General features: G+C 36.5%; 1 long non-coding RNA gene across 1 annotated transcript in view; it reads left to right on the forward strand.

The window, feature by feature from the left end:
* LOC113459037 (uncharacterized) overlaps positions 1–7,472 on the forward strand; it is a 153,476-nt gene extending 146,004 nt beyond the window's left edge. Inside the window, exon 3 of the long non-coding RNA XR_012580511.1 lies at positions 198–7,472. This is a non-coding gene — a long non-coding RNA (uncharacterized LOC113459037). The remainder of the gene's footprint in view (positions 1–197) is intronic.
* Positions 7,473–17,546: the final 10,074 nt, after the last annotated feature.

A 17,546-nucleotide genomic window follows, 5' to 3' on the forward strand; every position in this document is an offset into this window, starting at 1 on the left:
GAAGGGGCAGGGTCTCAAGGGACTAGGGACACCTATCACACGGCGCCTTGCTGGTATGTTAGCCTGATTGACAGGGCACACTCAGCGAGGGGCGAGGGGGAAGGGAGAAGGTAAAACAGGACATTGCAACACACCGCAACACTAAGGCACAAATGCTGACCTGGCCATAAGCAGAACAGATTATGCTTTTTTCCAAGGGGGCACAGTCCTGAGACATGACAAGGCAGGAGGTGGCTGTCAGGGGTTGTGACCTCCAGGGCGTGCGCATCTGGGATGATTGAGGTATTTTCTGGCTATTTTTTATTTTACATCAATAAAATATATACCAGGTGATGTTTTCTTCTGCTTTATAATTTGTTGTTTGACTGCTATGCACAGATTTTTAGTTTAAACAGTTGTCATATTTTTTGTTTAATATCAGATGTTAGCATTTATTGAACATGTAAGAAAAATAGGAGTAGAATAAATGGAAATATAAGCAGGACAAAAGTGTAATTGTTTTGAAAAAGTGGTAGAAATCAGCTTCAGAACAGCTGGTCATGCACAAAAAAAGGTTTCTGGAGAAAAACCTTCAAACTAGACAGTATTTGAATATCTATTATTATATGCAATATTATAGGGTCTTGAAAGTGTCAACCTGGGATTAAGATCACAGATCTTTCACAGATCTTTAAAGTTTCTTATAAAAAAATTTTGGCTCAAATCAGAAAAAAAAAATGGTCAAAATAAAGAAATTATGAAATTAAATTAGCAATTGCTTATACACAGTATTTATAGTAAGCTTGTACCATCATAAAACCCAACACAGATAATATTATACGTGAGAGGAGAAAATGTAGAAATATGGCACTATCCCTGGAAACACTGTCAATGCTCTAAATTTGAACTTTTAACTTTCCTCTTTTTAAAAAAAACCCCAAATTTCTGTGATTTTTTTTGGCTCAACACTTGGGTATCACACAGATGTTCTGGGACAACTTTAGTCTGTAAGATAACTGCAGATAACTCATGTTCTGACCTTCACTACTGTCCACATTCCCCTCTGAGATGAAACCTGTGTATGGTTCTGCGGCTAAATTGGTTCAGAGACCCCTCCCAACAGGTGCCATGGGTAAAAGAATGAAGCTACACCTGCCTGGGCTGTTTCAAGCTTTCCTGCATTAGGATGCTATTTCAGAAGCCCCTCTGCTGCAGATCCCCAGCATTCCTTTAGTGCCACTGCTGGATGTACCACGCAGCCTTGAGGTGACACTACAGCACAACAGCCTTCCAGCTATCTAAGGAATGATTTCTCAAACAAAAAGAGCCCTGGTTTTAAGGCTGCAAGGGCATCACAAACAGCTCACAAGAGACCTGGACTGCTAAGACACATAGAAATAACCTGCAGGCTTTAGAGGCTCACCCTGGAAAGCAGGCACTTGAGCAACTCTGTTCCCTTGCCTATGGAGCAAGGGGTCACATCCTGAGAAGTTATTGAAGCTATCACTGCAGCTTTAATAGAAATCTAGCAGTATTCCCTGCTGTATTGACATCTTCTGCTATAAAATGGACCCAAGCAGAATTTTTTAGAGATTAAATACCTGTGTCTGAAGTAAAATTTCATCTTGTGAGCTTTATCAGCTTCTTTATGCTAATTAGAATATGATGAAATATTAAAAGAACATCAACCTCTGCTCCCTGCACAATTTTCCAGTAAATATTGACTTACAGTGTGTTAATACCAAGTGCAAGCAAATAAAAATTTGCCTGAAGCTTCAGGAGAAATGTCCTGGTTTAGGAGTGTCCTCCCAATTTCTCCATCATCAGGAAGCCAGACTGTGTAGGGAACAGGGCTGTGAGGATCACCAGAAAATGCTGTTGAAGCCTCTGAGCACCTTCACAAAGTAAGAAATACCCCAAACATCACAGCCCTCCCTTGTTCAGCTTGCTTTTCCCAGCATAATCACAGAAAATAAAACTGGAAGGTTTATGCTGTCTCCTGCTGCAGGGAGGATGAAAGAGTCCATGCATGGACTGGTATTATAGAGACCATGTACCCAGACCTGGAGGGGAACAGCCCTCTGAGCAGCTGACAACAAGGCCAGTGCTCCTCACCAGTGCCCAGAATAGGTAGGATGAGACAAATGCTGTCTGAAGGACATGCCTTTACAATGAATTTCTGAAGTTTACACATGACAAAATCTATTCCCAGAGCCTGAGAGAAAAAAAGTGATTTCAGAGATGGAAGTCTGACAGAATTATACTCATGTATTCTGTGCAGATCCATAAAAAATGCTTGGAAAGTTACACATAATTGATCACTGCTTGTATTTTCTGAAGCTGTAGCAGTCTTAGCATCTTAGTCATATAATTTAATGTAATTAATTTTGCTAGTTGGCAAGCCAGCCCCCAGTCTTTTGTGTATTGTTAGTGATTTTTTAGCAAATAACATCTTAAAGAAATAGGACAATAGCATGGCTCATTTTTAGGCTGATTTTTTCCCCCAGAAACACGCTATAAGAAAGATGAATAGGCGAAGAAATTAAACACTGATGTCTGTAGCCCTGTATGTGCACCTGGTGAAGGTAAGAAAAGGTATATTTTAATGGAAAAACAATAGTTTGTATCTCAGCATGCCATCCTCATGTTCTGCTGCTGCTCACCAGACACACATTCCTCAGAATATCCTGAGTTCATCAGACATGGGTTGGGCTACATGGGGAGAGAAAAAAGTTGTATTGAAATACATCATGTGCAAAAGGCTTCACACATAGTTTTCACAAGTCTCCAGCTTCTGCTGACATGGCTCTGAATCCGACAAGATAGGTCAGTCTAGTTCAAAAGCTGGAACTCATTATAGCAATCCTTTACAGTAAATATGTGGGAAAAATTAACTATAATGGAATACAAATATTTTTGAGCAACTGTTAAATGCTGGGGGTGGGCTAAATGGACAGTTGGCCTGGGGCACCAGATTTTTCATAGGCACACGTATTGTTAATGAGCACTTAGTCCATCTATCTGTTACCTTCAATCACTCAGGGGTGCCTTCATTCTGCCTCCAGGACGTCTGAGCCCAGACGTCTCGCCCAGCCTGGCAGCAGGAAGCCTTGATGTAGCCTCGAAGATGAGAGAAGGCAGCTGCAGATGAATGAATGCATGAAACTGGAGAGTGATGCAGACAGAAGAGGAATCTGCCTGTAACCATCTTGTGGGGTTCTGTTGTTTTGTCTTGGTCAAATAACAGCCTGCCCTCTGCATGTGGGAGGATGTGGTCCCAAAAGGCCACTTTGGATGTAGAAGGGCAAGGTGGCAGAAGGATTTGTTCACAATGCATACTGAAAACTCTGATCTTGTTATTGTCTTTCTTCCTCCTTCCTTCTGTTCATCTGCTTCTAGGCTTTTGCTTCATGACCCCCCTCAAAATTACTTCATTACAATTTTTGTCTACTTTTAAAAAAAATTTAAAACTTTAATTTTATAAGTACTCTCGGTTGGCACTTGATGTCATTAGTTCTCAAAAACTAAATAAATTTTGTTTGATGATCTACTCAGTCTTCTGATAACAAGCAATGTTTTTCAGGGAAGGTTGAAGACAAAATACAAACAACTCTGGGCATTGCCTAGGTAGGACGGTTTCTTACACATTTTGATGTTGTGTCTTTTACAGCAACATTCTACATGGAAAAGACTGGCAAGCATTAAACCTACCTCTTAAAAAACCACCCAGAACACAGCCAATTTAGAAACACTCAATATCGTACAAGTGACCCATTCTGACCTTCTGCAACTTTGTTTTCAATTGAAACAATCACCAGTTCAAGCATGCAATCCAGTGCCTCCCCATCCAGTTAGGCATTTCCTCAGGGGAAGAAAACACCAAAACCCACAACAAAAACCTCCATTAAAAACTGCACATGTGTTCCTATATTTTAACTACCCAATACTTCCTAATAACTACTTTATTATTATTCAGTCAAACTTTAAACACACAATCACATGCAAAGAATCTGCAAGGGGCAACTTAAGAATCCAGGTGTTTGCCTGGATCCCCAAGAATAATTGTATAGTTGAAAAATTGAGAGGACAACTGAGTTCTAAATAAAACCTGTGTGCACTGTATAGCATATGACAAGTAATTATTTAGCTATTTTTTTAAGGATGAATAAAGGATTATTTTGCAATGCACAGTAATGACCAAATAATCATCAGCAGTTATTATCCTGTCTTTGTTCTCATACAGGAATAGTTTCCTCAATCAACTTGTTATTTCACACAAATAAAAAACTCAATAAAGAAACTCTAATGGTCAATTTAAAACACTGATCATTTTGATCCATTACAGACTTCCACTTGGGGTCAAAAGGAAATATCAGGTTTTTCAATTATTTAGTTAGAGTGGTATAAAAGTGCATTTTAGATAAAAATCAAACAAGGAATGAAGGGAACCTCAAATTTTAGAACAGAAGCAACTCACTAGGGTTCACTACCATTGTCATAGGCTAAATACATTGTGAAGCAATGTTTTTCATCCGAGCTGCATTTGGCATGTGGGTCTCATTTGCAACATATACTGGGATGCTGTAAATGGCTTGAGGATGTGAATTTCAATGACTATTGTATAAGACTTAGTAATCTCATTTATCTCAAGATTTAGTACATTGTATACCTGTCTAGAGGAATAGATGGTCAGACATAGGATAAATTTCAGAAGAGCAACAGTTGTGATGCAACAAATGATACATGATTCTCCTCCCTCAGTCTCTCTAGTTTCCTCATTTTCTCTCTGGAAATTGTTTGAGGTTTTTTCCACACAAAAATTCTTGGTGTGCCTATCACTTTGTGTTAAAAATATCTTCATGGAGTAAAAGAAGCAAAATTAGGTAATAAATTAAATAGTTTATGATGCCTTTACCAGGGAAATGACCCTGTAGAAAATTGTTGACATGTTATCACAGGCTCTTTTGGTTATGCTCTGTTGAATATTGTCCTGATTTCTCTCACATAAAAAGTAAGAGTTCTGCCACAAGTCCCTGCATACTGAAATTTTTAAATGTCCTACCTCTATTGCCTTACCACAATTTACTATTTACATTTTATTCTGCTTTCTCCATAGGATATGAGTTTTCTATCCACATCAGCCCTATTTATTGGATATTTTTTAACAAAACACCCATTTTCATCTCTCCCTCCTTCCTGCCTTTATTTACTAAGTTAGGCCATGCAGCACAGTAAAGGTGCAAACACCAAATCGTTTTAATTTGCTGGCTCCCAATTAAGCCTGCGGCTGCTGCACTTGAGAATAATAGCCATCCAGGAAGCCTCTGATAAAGGAAAATCAAGGAGAGAGGTAGACAGAAGGATCCTTACTGCAGCAGTCCTCATGGATGACCTCTTTCAAGGAATCATTGGGACCTGGCATTGATCTATCGTGGAACAGAAAGCTGACTGGCTAATGAGGGCATTAGTGGCAGTACGTGTAAGACAAAGTTTGGTCTTCAGTGTTTTGACACAAGGTGCAGGAGCAATGAACCTTATGTTACAACTACACCTCTTGAGGACTATATTTTATTTTCCTAGATGTGTTGAGTAAAGTGAGGAAATAGATGAATGACAAACCAAAAGTAATACCATTTTGAAGGAATATTAGTGTGAACACAACACAGTAAAAATTGAATTAGCTGTGAGTCCCTGCTGAGTTGTATGAAATAGCTGTTAAAGCTAATTCTCATTGTAACACATAATGGTATTATCGATTTACTTGATACATGGCTAATGAGTGTAATTTTTCAGACTCCTTGAATACAGTAAATCCTGTTTACTCTTTCAGTGCAAACCTGCCTGCTGCCTGTAATTCAGCTTCCCTTTTATTGTATCTTCATTGTTCATTCAAATAGGCCTACTCACATTCCTTCACTGCCAGGACTTGATAACACATTCTGTGGGAGCACCTGCGTGACCTTTTTATTACATCTCTGTTATACTTTGTGACAGTCCAGTGGGAAATTCAGGAGAAACGAACAGCTGAAAGGCAGGGAAGCATTAACCCCTTCAGGAACTGTACTTCATGGAAGCATTATGACACTACATCATGGCAGCATGAAGAATGGGTCAGGCTCAACTAGAAAGGTCATTATGAGGCTTTAAAGCCCTGAAACTGTAAGGAAAGAGCTTTGACAGAATGGAAGAAGTTCAACAGTAAAGCACAAAAAGGAATCAAGGATGCTTTAAAATTTTGGCACAAGATAAGACTCAAAGGCAAAGCAGCTTTGGATTTTGAAAGGCATTGCCTGCCTTGTGGTCATTCTCATGGTGAACAAGGAGTTGAGATTTTTCCTGACACACAAAGGATTGAGGGCAAATTTAATTTTGACCATATTTTTGCTTTTATTCCCAGGGATTTTAGACTCTTTGTAATTAGGAGGGGCATTATTAGTGAATTCCAAATTCCATTTTAGCCTCTATATATTTCCCTGTGATTCAACTACCATCCTACTATTTCCCAGGTCAAATATGCTTCAAAACCAATAAAGCAGATGGTCACTGTGTATTTATTCATATCTTAATGGTACCAGTATCTGGCTATCTTCTCCCATATAAAAAAAAGAATGATAATCAAAAATTGTATTAAAGTCTTAAATGCTTTTTTCGAATATAAGGTGTCTTCCTTCCTTTATGATTTTTGTGCCTCCATATGAGTTTGTTGGAAACTACCACAAGCTCTGGGCAGGGGAGATCATGGGATCTCCTTTTCACTTTTTCCCAAGTTTATTTTGCAAATGAATAAAGAGTGTTAGAAATGAGAGTTCTTAGAATTTTCTATTTGTATCCAAAGGCATGAAAATGTTTTATGTTTGAGTAAACCTGTTTTGTTCCAAATGTCTATTTTGATCTGGCACATTGCCTCTTGCTGCCCTTCCTTAATGGTGGTGTCCTTCACCACAGTGTCCACACATCACACCCTTACATTTTTGATTCTACAAAATACTCACAAAATGAAGAAATTTAAAATACTCAGGACACTTTGCATAGTTTCTTTCAACTGCTTCAAAATATTTGTGATGATTAAAGGTTCAGATGCCCTCTGTCCCCTCAGAAATCACATCTCAGACTGAATGTCTGTTTTCCTCTATTCAAATATTCTTTGGTCCTTAAATACTAAATTAAAACAACAGAAAAATAAGCACAGTTTTAAAATCCTATCCCTGCTACTCATGACCAACCCAGCTTTAAAAAAAAATCATAAAATGTGTTTAGCACCAATAGAGGATTGTATAGAATGAACTAAAAATTATTAATTAAAAAACTCTATTTCAGCACTTTAAAAATCCTTACTTAAATATTCCATTAAATTTTCTTGCATGCATCCTGTTCTCCCTTTTCCAGTCAGGTCATAGTATCAGTTTTAATTACCTTTCATGAGCATATGAATACATTTTTAGCTGATGTCCTTTTAAATTCCATGCATATTTTCTATCATACATACAATTACAGAGGAAATATGATAAGTTCTACATTCCCACTTCTCTAAAATTCGAAGGTCATATAGCTTTTATTGTTTGAAAAGCTTTTCCATTCTGAACTTCTGCAATGACATCCAAACCCCATTTCTATATTAGTGTGTGATAATTACCAGTCACAATAGTAATGATAATAATAACAAAACATATGGAATATTCTCATATTTATCTACTGTAAGAAGTACCTTATTCTTGGAAAAGTACTATGAAGATGAAAGGTTCACTCTGCATGAAAATTTACAGAATTTTCATGTAGGTATTCTGTGCACATGGATTTAACCATTTCTTTTCTCTTGCCAAAGTTACACGGTAAGGAGACTATTTTTTTCCCCCTACTTTAAGAAGTTGGTGTAGCAAGATAACAGTAAAAAAGAGTGTCCAAGTACAAATCTCCTAACAGAAGATACTGAATGCTACATCAATCAGTAAGGGGGTTTAACTGTCAGAGGGGTCCCTCTGTGGACCTTTTGTTCTGCTTGGATTTTATTTCTGTCCATATTCCTCTCATCTACCACATTCCTACAGGCAATGACTCTTACAAATTTATCATCGAATAAAACAACCATGAAGCTATCTTCCAAGGGTATTAGTCAACTGAAATAAAAAATGAACTTCTGATCTGTTTAGGCCAAACCCTTCTTCTGGGGTTGTGAATATAAATTTTATGCACATACCACTGCTGCAATAAACTGTCAACTTTGACTCCATTCACAAGTGCACTAATAGATCTAGACTTCCTTACAATGTGTTTTTCCTTTAAAAACTATTCACACCCTGGGCTTGCTTTGATACTAATTAAAGATTACAAAAATATGTTTGATATCTACTTCTCCTTGTCCAGATCATTAAAATAATAAAACAAAATAAATAAAAAACTAGAAAAATAATCTTGAAGTTCTTTATCAGTTGTGGCCTTCCATGAGAGTACTTACAGTTAACTATGCAGATTAGAAGGTGATAATCACTTATAGGGTATTTTGCTTACTTTTGTGTTAATTTTCTGATTGGGTAAAGCTGGGTATTTTTTCACAAGCAATACTTTTCTGGTTAAAAGTCTAAGCACAAAAGCATTAAATAATTTCAATACATCTGCTTTTAAATGGGGCTCTGTTTTTCTTTCTCTTTTCTATTTTTTTTTCTCCCCTTAACTTTTCCGTGAGAAACCAGGGTGGGGAGAAATAAAAGGAAAAAAAAAAAGAAAGGAAAATAAAATATATCGTTAGAAAATCGAAGTCATTAAAGAGAAACAAGTTCTGCTTTTCAGCAATGTTTTCCCTTTCATAGGATATAGATAGATTGTGAATATGTCCTGTCTTTGAGGAAGAGTAAGAAGGAGGAGCACTGCCCCAAACCAACCTGAATGACACAAATCTGCCTTGCCCTGTGCTCAGGTGACAGCCCCAGAGGCACAGGCTCTTGTGCACTGAGCAGTGGGGTGGGCAGATGAGTGACAACACTGTGAGAGGCGATGGAGATGTTCCCTGAGGAGCTGGTGCTCCCTTCTCGTGCACGTTCGTGCTGCCCAGGGCGGGAGGGCCCCACTGCCTCCTCCACCATGCTCCAGAGCTCATCCAGAACCTGTGGCTGAGCTTGGGCTGGCACCCAGATGTGCTTGATATGGGACAAGTCTGGACTCAAGTGTATGACTTTGATTAAAATAAAATTTTTATATACATATGTATATACACCTACATAATCCCACTTTCTAAGACACTTTTACCTTGATCGTCGTAAGGGTGTTCAAACATTAAAAACCCAAGCATCCAAAATGGTTTCACAATGGTTTGATCGTTCCATAACAAAATACATTAGAAGTCATAATTATCTCCAAAACTACCAAAGAATTGTCCAATATTTTTAGAGAAAAGAAAAACCCTTTTGAAAAAGATGAATTTAAATTCTTCCAAGCCTGACAATGAAAACATGCTCTGTAGTTATAATTTAGCAGACAAAAAGCCACAGGGTAATTTTTCCGTGATGTTTCCCTAATAAAAATTAGCAGTGAAGTCAGAAAATACATCAATTTTCACTTTATTAAAAAGCTGAAACACATAGTTTCAGCTATGAAACCTGCTAGGAATAATCTCCTTGATGGAATTTCTGAATGCAAATAAAATAATATGTCTACAACCACTGCCAAAGAAACAAGAAAACTTAGTACCAACAAGAATTATTTTTGATTCATTTTTTAAATCACTAGAATAGTTAAAAATAACTTTAAAGACCATAATCCAAAACGTAACCTAATTCAAAAACAGAGACTACTTTTGGCAAAACAGTTCTCACTTAATAGGGAAATTGATAGGAACAAACACTAATAGATGGGGGGGAAAGAGTAATAAAAATGTGTTCATACAAATGAAAATAAGAGAATGGAATGTATGAGATACTGATTTATGGGTAATTAACTAAAGTAGTTTAAACACAATAAGAGCAAGACAAATTCTAAATTGATAGAATTATTTGTGGATGGAAAAGGGGACATTTTATCAGATACAGAGAGGCAGAAGAATGGAAACATTTGTTTTTCTTACATACTTTAGAAATAGCAAGTTCAAATATGAATATCAAATGAATGGAAAATATCTTTTCAGCCTACCAGTCATTAGGAAAGAACAAACCCTGTTAACACATGCAGGAAGGAAATAAAGATGGTAAATAGTTTACACTGGAATCTCACTGAAGAAGTAGCTGGGAATTTAGTTTCCTCCTCAAGGTGGTTCATAATTTAAAAACTAATATATGTGAGAAGCAAGCTGATTAAAATGGCTTTTGTTACTGATTTCTTTCATAGTTTGAACAACATAACGAGTGTTTTAAATTGGTATTTTTGTTATCAGGATTTAGTACAAAAGATTTTTAATATAGCAAATTTTTTACAAATCAAATTACCATATGAAATTAGTCATGCTTCATGTTATCCAATCATGTAAGAGATGTGAAATGTAGGAATCCTTCTCACCTAAGTGTCCAGCTCTTTCACAGGTCTTAAAAGAGAAAAGGGTATCTAGAGAGAAGTAATTCATCAAATCATCAAACAGGTGTCTATCCCCCCATTGATAGCTATTTACAGTTTGACTATATGTCTCTGAAATTTAGAACATCCTGATCTATTTAGATTAAAATACCTACTTCAGTGTTTTTGAAAGTAAGTGATTTCATGAAAGAGGGTTGTTTATTACTAGAAATTCTACCATTAGTGGCTGTCATAATAAAAACAGAAAAACTAATACAGAATTATTCACAATGAGTTTTCTTTTTAATAAAAATGTTTATGTATAGGCAAAATTTAGCCATATCCTAAGACTGAAAAGTATAAAAGCCATTCTAAATTTTCTTTCACTAGATAATCTCAAAACAAATTGGAGTTACAAAGTGCAGAGCAATTGACCTTCTTAGATATTATATACATCACTTATAAAGCTAATTGCATTTTAATTGGGTTTTAGTAAATGGACAGTTTTGCAATGAGATATTAGATTTTAAACACTTTTGGTTTTAATGAGTGTTAATTTTCCTGGTGATTTGCTTCAGCACAGAACTATCATGACTGAATTAATTCTGCCTGAAGCTATTCTGCATTTAAGGTCATAAATGTTGGCAAGTAGTACAGATGATAAGAAAAAATGATTAAAAAAAAAACACAGCCCCACCAAAACTAGGGAAGTTCAGCTCAAAAAGAGAAATAAACCTGAATAAAAATTCCCAAGATTTTTGGGAAACCATTATTATTTGCAGAATAATGGTTCTGCAATTGTTAGGAAAAGCATTTTGAGCTGCAAGTGTTCACATATTTTGGAGTAAATTTTAGCAAGATTTGACCTTTTTCTCTAATTATAGCCTCAACACAATACTGGATTTGACCTGAATGTTTGAGATAGAAACTTTCTATGATAGAAACATTCTAGAAGATATTTTTCTTTTTTTCCTCAGGTTCCCTTCCCATTGTATGACAGCCTCTTAAACATATGTAGGACACACAAATAATTCTATTAAGACACCTTCAAAAATGATATATGTTTCTAGCCACATACAGATTTACCATCACTCTTTAGAAACATTCTTACATCTTCTATTCACTTTCTTGTGAGCTCTTTTTACCAGCAACGTGGTCTCCCCATCAGCTCTTAGCTGGACTCCATGCGTGAGCTTTCCAAAATCTCCTGAGCCCTGACCCTTCCTTCCAGGGAGGGACACCTGTTCCCTGGCCTCTGATCACGACAGCTGGAGTCAGATAAAATGGATTATTGAGTTCCCTGGAATAGAGCCCTGACAGGCTGGCTGGTGAGGGCTTCTCATCTTGGGGTGAGCATCATTGATATTCTTTCCCAAATATTTCCTGTCAGAGTCAAGCTGCAGAATTTCTCAGGACAAAGCCCAGGTCCCTCTTTCATTCATGATTTTTGTTCTTTGCCTAACTATGTATTGTCTGGCTGCATGTGGCAGTTTGTTACACTACTAGCTGCTACCAAGTCATCTGGTTGAGGCAAATTCAGCTTTTTTAATATATTGACTTGTCTCATCTTCAGGTGTCACATTCAGGGGCTCTCAGCACCAATAAAGGAAACTAACAGTCATGATTCATCTTCACTGCTGAAATTTTACATGATTTTTCAAGAGAAGAAATGTTGACCTTACAGAGTAGTTAATAATAAAATAATTATTATTTTCTAAAATAATAAATTAATCATTATTTTATTATTTTATGTTAATAAAATAATAATTAAATAATAATATAATCAGATAAGTCATACTATTCATATATTTGCACATCATATGTATGATTAGGCTTTTCTGGGCACAAGTGAGTAAAACAGAAAGAATTATAAAAAATCATATACTCCTGTGACAGTAATCTAAAATAATTTTCTCTCAAATTCGTATAATCTATGAATTCCATTAGCACATTGTGTATTCTCTCCTTATTAATGCAAAATAAATTAATACACTAATAAAGTAATATCTGATAGGATTTTGCAAGTGAGAACAAATATATGAAAAACTGTGAGAGGCAAAATATGTATTTAATGTCAAATAGATATGTGTCTTGTATCCTTGAGGTGTTAGACTTCAGTCCATAATATTTTGATATGATCAAAATACCTCCACCAGAAATGCTGCTGTACTCAACACTTCAAACATTTTCATTCTATATGTAACAGCAATTTTGAATTCCACTGCATTTTAGTGTATTGAAGGATTTTTTACAGAATAAAAAATCAACATGTAGAAATAGTTTATTTCCTCATGCATCTTGCCTTGAATAGAAACTCTGAAGCTACTATTTAGAGAGAACAAAAGCACTTTTTAGGGGGTAGGGTGTTTCTACAGCTATTTCAGTTTTTATATTTATAGATCAACCCTTAATATTTCATCTACATATATTTCTACTTAAGCATATTTGGATAATTAGTAATATTTGCACTGAAAAATGTTTTAAAATAAATGCATGCCAAGTAAAACACCTGGAAATTTGGAATAGCAATAATCATAGTTTGAATTACAAAGGGAAATTTTTAACTAAAATGTAGAAGGGTTCAATTATTGTGCAACTAAGGTGGTTAGCCTACATAATGACCCAAAAGACCACTGAAAAGTGCTTGCTCATTTACGTAATTTGTTCAACTCATATAAAAATCAAATAATCAAAAGCTCCAGATGTGCAGCTAATATACAGACATATTTGTATGTAAAACAAATGGGTCTACCATGGAGAATTCCTTATGTGTACTTCTGGTAAGCAAAGACCAAACAGCTGACATTCCAGCAATGGTAAACCACCTTTCGACTTTCTGAAACTCAGCCCTAATATACTTACCTGTGTAAGGAAACACCAGGCACTTCTAATAACACTTGGGCAGCTAACTGAACAGGTATTATGCACTAAGTGCTTCCAAAATCAGAAGGCTTAGTGAAAGTTCAGAGATTTAATTTTTTTTTTCTGCAAGATCACTGAATTAAGATGAGATGTCTTCCTGTAGGAGGGGAATTCTTTTCATTATTCCAGGTGGATAACTTGACTCATTTTTTTGTATTAAAAAAAAAAAAAAATTATCCCAAGCAGAGTACTGGGTTTCAGATAATTTCTGCTGGAACATCTGGACTATGGATCAGCATGAAGAGCTACACAAAATATTAACACTACTGGATCACATGTTCCTTGAGGTATACTTGGACCTGAACACAGGACTATACTGAGAAATCCCCAACAGAACACCTTTAATCTAGGGGCTTTTATTAAAATACCTTTGGTTTACATACAAGGACTCCAGCACAGACTAAGCCACTGCCTTCAGGGAAGCTGCCGATAAATATGAGTAGAGGTGTGGGAAAAGGAATCCACAGGAATTAAGACCTGAGCACCAGGCAGAGGGAGAACTCAAAGGGCTGGAAGATCAGATTTATGGAGAGCCTTCAGCTGAACAGAAGTGCACTGAAATTTCCTTAGGTTTTCTTTGTTGAGAATACTTTCACTCTACCCTAGTTGAAACCAGGACAACTGCCCAGATGTTATATGTTAGCAAACCTGGTTTTTCTAGTTATCACCTTGTATTTGTAACTCAAGGGCAATTATCTTTTGTTAATTGTAAAGCTCCTTTAGAAAAAGAAATAACATTATTTTTATTCAGCTTAATTTTTTTCAGCTCAGATTTACATGCAGATACAGGTATATGATTGTCTGCAGCAAATTAAGAGCCAGTAACTTGGTTAAAAATATAACATGGTGGAAACATCCCAGTAACCACAAAAAGTCATGGAACTTTGACTGGAAAGATTAAGAAAATTATTTTACTTTTCAACTTTCTGTAATACCTCAGTTGTGTAAATATTTAAATTTTAAACTTATTTTATTATGGGCAGATCCTCATCTGGTATAAATCAGTGTGGCTTCTTTGAATTTCAAAGAGCTGTGCTGGTTTACTCCAAGTAACTCCATGTCTGTCCCTTAATGCTTTTTTATATAATTCTTTCAGAGTTCCTTTCAACTTGTTATTTTCAGCTACAAGGGAAGCTGCATTCTGCCTGTTTTTAAGCTATTTTACCCATAGACAAATCTGTGCTGTCAAAACAGGCTTTTAGAAGTTGAACAAAATCCAAAAAATCCAATCTATGTATAGTAAAAGTTGGCACCAGTTTAATCTATAAATTCTTAACCACAAGAACAGCAGTAAAATCTTCTAGAGATCTGAATTTTCAGTCTGTCTTGTTTAGCTCAAGGGCAGTTGCTAATGTAGGTGAGCTCACACCTCAGATGCTAAGGATATAAAGACATCACATTTATGCTTTATATTTATTTGTTATGACATTGCCCTGAAGAAAACTAACATTACTGTTTAAAGAGTAATACACATCATGCAGTGAATGATAGCCTGATCTGTCATGACAGAAGGTAGAAAACTTGTGAAAAGTCTGTTATCTTCAAACTTGGCTCCTTGATCCTCTAGTAAAAAATGTGCTCCATTTGTAACAAGTGTAATTAAAACCATACTGATTAATTCAAGACATAACCAAACATCCTAAATCCTGTGAATAATTTACATAGCTTTCTGTAATCTGTTGCTTTATTCATTCTGCTTACTACTTGGAAAATTCAGCCTCATCTTCAGATGCAAAACTTAGATGCACCATAAAAGATTTTGGTGAGTAAAAGCATTGTCAAAAGAGAGAGAGAGAGAGAAAATAAATGCAATTGCAACAATTCTTCATAGAGTAATCTCAAAAGAGGTTGAACTTCAAGGCAGGATCCATGAGAAAGCTCTTCAGTGATACCAAAAGCCTGCTTCTAGAGAAAGATGGGCTAGATTGCAATCTTCAACATGTATAACATGCAGAGGACTGATCGAGTCCAGATGAAAGTTAAGTATTTTGCAATAACTGCTGCATGTAGCCTTCAGACCTTGATGTGCTTTGCGGAGTGCAAGATGCAGATTTTTTTTCTCTAAATTCACTATTCCAAAGCAAACAACTATGCTAAACAAACCCTCAGAACCACAATGATTAAGGTTATGTCAACACTTCTCTGCAATTTTTCTACAGTTCAATTAGGAAAAATTTACCCCAGCCTTGTATCTAGTTCAAAGATAAATCAAAGCTTACTTAATTTGGAAGAGAAAAACTCTGACAATTTATCCTGCACAGGGATGAAGGGAAAACATAAAATTAATGATGTTTCAGGATCTATTTTGCATATACTGGATAAAGAAGATATTTTTAGAAAATATCCCATGCAACTTTGTTGCAAGTTTTCCTCTAGCTATTTGAGGCAACTGTACTAACTGCCTTGTAGATGGACACTGCCTAGGAAGTATAATTCCAAAAGCTTAAAAAACCATTAATACACTCTGCTTTGACTGCAGAAGGAAAAATTATATCCCCTCCTGCAGTAATCCTTTTAATGCCTTTCATGCAGACAAACATCAAGAAGATATCTGGCAGTCCTTGGACTAGAAGCTCTACTTGTATGATCGTTTTGAATGGAAGATGCAGATAGAGATGAGTGAAGAGTAGAACTCTGTCCCTTGTGTTTTGGAATGTGATGAGGGACAGATGTCTTATACTTTAGAAGAGATAAAACCTCTGGTTCTGTGAAAAACAACAGAGGGTCAGAAAAAAACCTTGTGTTTATCTAAAAAAGGTGTTTAGATAAAGGAAAAGGGAATAAGAGGAAGCCAAGCACAGCAAGGTGTCTCTTTCTCCCCTGTTACCCCTGCAATGCACAGTATTTTCACTGTGCAGCCTTCTTCTGTTTTTTGAAGAGTGGGTCTGACTCCCTCTGCATTCTTGTCATGCTGTAAGTGTAGGGGGCTAAGGGGTGGGAATATTTTTTTAAGTATGGAATTTGTGCAAGGCTGACAGCAAGATTAATAGAGGGGACCATAAGGATTCCTGCTGAGCACTCTATTAAGCCAATAGGCACTGAACTAAGAAAAATTTGCACAATGGACCATAATGGCTTCTGAACAGATGTTCTGGTCTACCGTGTCCAAACCCTACTTTTGAAATAATTTCTAAAGTTGGCTCCTCCTTGTAAGTAAGTTCTTCCAGTTTTCAATGTATACCAATATAGTAAGTCAACAGCTGGGGTTTTATTTTCCTCGTTTATAAGCAGAAGTGATTTTTTTCACCTTAATATCCTTGCCCACATTCATATTAATTCTAGTTTTCATTTTTCTACTGTACCTCATGTCTCTTCCCTTATGCACAGTTAGTCTTGTTTTCCTTCCTTGCCTATGCTTTACATCTTCTCCAGAATACATTTTTTTCTTCAGCCTTGTTGTTCTTTCTTTTTCACTGTTCTTTCCTGATTTACAGCAGATCCTCTTACTCCCTCCCAACTTTGCCCTTTCTCTGTTTCTGCCTTCAGCTTAACCTCCTGTTCATGAGTCCATAAGCTCTAATTTATCTTCCACTCCAGTGCTTGTTGAAGTAAAATTTAAGATTTTTTTTTTTCTCCCCACTCCAGTATTACAGAGCTTGGGAGTTCTGGGGCCCTTAAAAAGGCAGCTGGTCCCATTTTGTAAGGAAATCATGCACAGGTGCTGGGAATCATCCAGGGCTGATGGGTTTCCAGCCCCAAAAGTCATAGAAACTTATGTGTATGTTTGTGACTGGGGAAGGCTTTAAGTTTTTTCCTTTCCTCTGGGAAGGAGAGGACTGAAGCAGCTTAGTAAAGATAAAGACAAGGACCGGGAATGGCAGTAGATGAGAGAGGCTCCCTTCCCATGATGCAGTAGCACCATCTGAACTTTGGGAAGCAGTTACCGGTTGCCATGGATCTTTTATAGTTAGATTACTGCCATATCTGAAGTTTGGCATTCAATATGTCCATTTTCTAGCTGTATCAGCAAATCGTGTCTGTGACTGCCCTTGTTAACAAATGGCAGGAAAAGAAACAAGATCAAAATTCTTTGTAAGAATCAAAGGAAGAGTATCAGACTAGAAGATTTACTTCTAAAAGGACATTTGAGGGTAATCTTCACAGGTGGTGGCTATGTGTACATCGTCATATCTTGAAAATGGCTGTGGCAAGCTAACCTTCAGGCATGA

The sequence above is a fragment of the Zonotrichia albicollis genome, chromosome 5, assembly GCF_047830755.1.
Source record: "Zonotrichia albicollis isolate bZonAlb1 chromosome 5, bZonAlb1.hap1, whole genome shotgun sequence".
In the NCBI taxonomy this organism is placed as follows: domain Eukaryota; kingdom Metazoa; phylum Chordata; class Aves; order Passeriformes; family Passerellidae; genus Zonotrichia; species Zonotrichia albicollis.